A 4,948-nucleotide genomic window follows, 5' to 3' on the forward strand; every position below is an offset into this window, starting at 1 on the left:
GGCTCACAGTCTTCACCCCCATTTTACAGATGAGGTCACTGAAGCACAGAGATGTTGAGTGACTTGCCCACAGTCTCACAGCTGCCAAGTGGCAGAGTGGGATTCGAACCCAAGACCTCTGCCTCCCAAGCCCGGGCTTTTTCCACTGAGCCAACCTGATCACCTTGTATCTCCCCCAGCGCTTAGAACAGTGTTTGGCACATAGTAAGCACTTAACAAATGCCAACATTATTATTATCATTATTATTATTAAGTCGTTGGGAGAGTACAATAATCGATCACTGGTATTTATTGAGCGCTTACCGTATGTTGTACTAAGCACTTTATTATTTCAAAAAAATAAAGCCTGAATCAAGTTTGACTTTGATGAAATGGCTTAATTTCTCTGTAAATCTGTAATTGGGGATTAAGTTATGAGAAGCAGCGTGGCTCAGTGGAAAGATCCCGGGCTTGGGAGTCAGAGGTCATGGGTTCAAATCGCAGCTCCGCCACTTGACAGCTGGATGACTGTGGGCAAGTCACTTCACTTCTCTGTGCCTCAGTTCCCTCATCTGTAAAATGGGGATGCAGACTGTGAGCCCCACGTGGGCCAACTTGATTCGCCTGTATCTCCCCCAGCGCTTAGAACAGTGCTCGGCACATAGCGCTTAACAAATACCATCATCATTATTATCATTATTATTAATCGCATATATATTGAACGCTTACTGTGTGCAAAGCTCTCCATTCGGTCGTATTTACTGAGCGCTTCTTGTGTGCAGAGGACTGTACTAAGCGCTTGGGAGGGGGATAAACGTTGGCTAAGCAGCCCGATTTTCCACTATTTCCTTATTTTTCCCTTAATTACTTATTTCCGAAAGTTTCGCGGCGCTGCATCCCGACACCAGGCACTGGGAGCCGGCTGAGGGCAGGGACTGTCTCCCTCTTTCTCGCTGCGCTCTCCTCTCCAAGCGCTTAGGCCAGTGCTCGGCCCCCGGGAGGCGCTCAGTAAGTCTGCGCCACTGAATGAGGAGGGGAGGGGAGGGGAGGGGAGGGGAGGGGAGGGGAGGGGAGGGGAGGGGAGGTGGGCCGGGCCGGGCCGGGCCGGGCCGGGCCGGACCGCAGCCGCGCTCTGGGCGCATGCGCGGAGGGGGACGGGCCGGGCGCGAGGACGGGCGCGCGGCTTCCTCGCCCCCGTTTCCCGCCACGGGGGGCGTTTGGGCGGAAAACTGGAGTTGTGGGCGGGTCTCTCTCCCCGGCCGGCCAATCAGCGCGCCCCGACGAGGCCTCGCCCCCCTGTGATTGGTCCATCCCCCTCCAGATGCCCCGCCCCGCCCCCTGGGGGGAGGGGAGGGTGTGTGTGTGTGTGTGTGTGTGTGTGTGTGAGAGAGTGCGCGCGCGCATGCGCCCTCCGACCGCCAACTAATGATGGTGTTTGTCAATAATAATAATGTTGGTATTTGTTAAGCGCTCACTATGGGCCAAGCACTGTTCTAAGCGCTGGGGGAGATACAACAGTAATAATAGTGATGGCATTTGTTTAGTGCTCACTATGTGCCAAGCACTGTTCGAAGGGCTGGAGTAAATACAGTAATAATGTTGGTATTTGTTAAGCGCTTACTATGGGCCAAGCACTGTTCTAAGCGCTGGGGGAGATACAGAGTCATCAGGTTGTCCCGCGTGGGGGTCCCAGCCTTCATCCCCATTTTCCAGAGGAGGGAACTGAGGCCCAGAGAAGTGAAGTGACTCGCCCAAGGTCCCACAGCTGACACGTGGCAGAACCGAATTCGAACCCACGACCTCCGACTCCCAAAGCCGTGGGGTGGGGTGGGGGGCCTGTCTCGGCTCCACCACTGGTCTGTTGTGTGACCTTGGCCAAGTCATTTCACTTCTCTGGGCCTCAGTTCCCTCCTCTGGAAAATGGGGATTAGCAGCGTGGCTCAGGGGAAAGAGCCCGGGCTTGGGAGTCAGAGGTCATGGGTTCGAATCCCGCCTCTGCCACTTAGCTGGGTGACTGTGGGCGAGTCACTTCACTTCTCGGTGCCTCAGTGACCTCATCTGTCAAATGGGGATGAAGACCGGGAGCCTCACGTGGGACAACCTGATGACCCTGTATCTCCCCCAGCGCTTAGCACAGCGCTCTGCACAGAGTAAGCGCTTAACAGATACCAACATCGTTGTTGTTGTGGGACAGGGACCGCGGCCAACCCGGTTTGCTCATCTCCACCCCAGCGCTTAGTACAGTGCCTGGCACATCGGAATTAATGATGGCGTTTGTCCAGCCCTTACTAGGTGCAAAGCACTGCTCTAAGCGCTGGGGAGAGGAGACAAAGGCCTTCGGGTTGTCCCCCGTGGGGCTCCCAGTCTTCATCCCCATTTTCCAGATGCGGTCACTGAGGCCCAGAGACGTGAAGTGACTGGCCGCAAGTCACACAGCTGACAAGCGGCGGGGGCGGGATTCGAACCCAGGACCTCTGCCTCCCCAGCCCGGGCTCTTCCCACTGAGTCTCGCTGCTTCTCTAAGTAAGCGCTTAACACCTACCACCGTTATTATTATCTATTATATAATTATGTATATATTGAGAAGCAGCGGGGCTCAGTGGAAAGAGCCCGGGCTTGGGAGTCAGAGGTCATGGGTTCCAATCCCGCCTCTGCCACTTGTCAGCTGGGGGACTGTGGGCGAGTCCCTTCACTTCTCTGTGCCTCAGTTCCCTCATCGGTGAAATGGGGATGCAGACTGGGAGCCCCACGTGGGACAACCTGATGACCCTGCATCTCCCCCAGCGCTTAGCACAGTGCTCTGCACCGAGTACGCGCTCAATAAATACTATCGAATGAATGAACAAATACCAACATCATTATATTCCATCGTATTTATTGGGTGCTTACTGGGCGCAGAGCACTGTGCTAAGCGCTGGGGAGAGTAGAGGAACAAACAGACGGATGCCCTGCCCATAAGGGGTTCACATCCCCCGAGGGGTCGGGGGGCCTTTTGAGGCAGAAGAGGACGGAGCCGGGGCCAGGGAGTCAGAAGGTCATGGGTTCTAATCCCGCCCCCGCCGCTCGTCTGCTCCGGGACCTCGGGCAACTCACTTCCCTTGTCGGCGGGCCTCGGTTTCCCCGGCTGTAAAATGGGGATTGGGACCGGGAGCCCCGTGCGGGCCACGGACTGCGTCCCACCCCATCTGCTCCTAATAATAATAATAATGTTGGTATCTGTTAAGCGCTTACTCTGTGCAGAGCACCGTTCTAAGCGCTGGGGGAGATCCGGGGTCATCAGGTTGTCCCACGTGAGGCTCCCAGTCTTCATCCCCATTTTTACAGAGGAGGGAACTGAGGCCCGGAGGATAATAATGTTGGTATTTGTTAAGCGCTTACTATGTGCCGAGCACTGTTCTAAGCGCTGGGGTAGACACAGGGGAATCAGGCTGTCCCACGTGAGGCTCCCAGTCTTCATCCCCATTTTCCAGATGAGGGAACTGAGGCCCAGAGAAGTGAAGTGCCTCGCCCACAGTCCCCCAGCTGACAAGTGACAGAGCTGGGATTCGAACCCATGACCTCTGACTCCCAAGCCCGCGCTCTTTCCACTGAGCCACGCTGCTCCTACCCACCGCAGCGCTTAGTACAGTGCCTGGCACCCAGTGAAGCGCTTAACAGGGGCCATCATGATGATGCGGCCCCCGCCCGCCGCTCTCTGTGTTTCACTCTTCCCGTGTCTCTGTGTCTCCATCTCTCCGTCTGTCTGTCTCCCTGTCTCTCCGTCTCTCCTTCTCTCGTCTCTGTGTCTCCATCTGTCTATCTCTCCGTCTGTCTCTCCTCTCGTCTCTCTGTCTCTCCGTCTGTCTATCTCTCCGTCTCTCCTCTCGTCTCTGTCTCTCCGTCTCTCTGTCTCTCCTCTCTCTGTCTCTCCATCTGTCTATCTCTCCGTCTCTCCTCTCGTCTCTTTCTCTCCTCTCGTCTCTGTCTCTCCTCTCCTCTCTCTGTCTCTCCATCTGTCTATCCGTCTCTCCTCTCGTCTCTGTCTCTCCGTCTCTCCGTCTGTCTATCTCTCCGTCTCTCCTCTCGTCTCTGTCTCTCCTCTCTCTGTCTCTCCCTCTGTCTATCTCTCCGTCTGTCTGTCTCCCTGTCTCTCCGTCTCTCTGTCTCCCCGTCTGTCTGTCTGTCTCACTGTCTCTCCGTCTCTCGTCCCTGTCTCTCCATCTGTGTCTCCATCTGTCTATCTCTCCGTCTCTCCTCTCGTCTCTTTCTCTCCTCTCGTCTCTGTCTCTCCTCTCGTCTCTCTGTCTCTCCATCTGTCTATCTCTCCGTCTGTCTCCCTGCCTCTCCTTCTCTCGTCTCTGCATCTGTCTATCTCGCCATCTCCCTGTCTGCCCGTCTCTCCTCTCGTCTCTCCGTCTGTCTGTCTCCCTGTCTCTCCTCTCTCCGTCTCTCCATCTGTCTGTCTCTCCGTCTCTGTCTAACTCTCCATCTCTCTGTCTCCCCGCCTGTCTGTCTCTTCGTCTCGCCTTCTCTCCGTCTCTCCATCCGTCTGCCTGTCTCTCCGCCTCTGTCTCTGCGACTCTCTGCCCGTCTCTCCGTCTCTCCATCTGGTCTGTCCGTGTCTCACCGTCTGCCCGGTGTCTCGGTGTGTCTCGGTGTGTCTGTCTCTGCGTGTGCCATCTCCCGCGGGGCCGGGCGGGCGGCGGCGGCGCCGATTGGTTCCCCGCCTCGGGGCGGCCGATAAAGGCCCTCGGTCCCCGCCCGCCTCCCGCACACTCCTCCTCTTCCCGCACACTCCTCTTCCCGCACACTCCTCTTCCCTCACACTCCTCCTTCACATTATTCTTTCACACTATTCCCCCCACACTCCCGCACACTCCTCCCTCACACTCTTCCCCCCACACTCCTCCCGCACACTATTCCCCCCACACTCCCACACACTCCTCCCGCACGCTATTCCCCCCACACTCCCGCACACTCCTTCCACACA

Source organism: Ornithorhynchus anatinus, chromosome 20 (assembly GCF_004115215.2).
Source record: "Ornithorhynchus anatinus isolate Pmale09 chromosome 20, mOrnAna1.pri.v4, whole genome shotgun sequence".
In the NCBI taxonomy this organism is placed as follows: Eukaryota; Metazoa; Chordata; class Mammalia; order Monotremata; family Ornithorhynchidae; genus Ornithorhynchus; species Ornithorhynchus anatinus.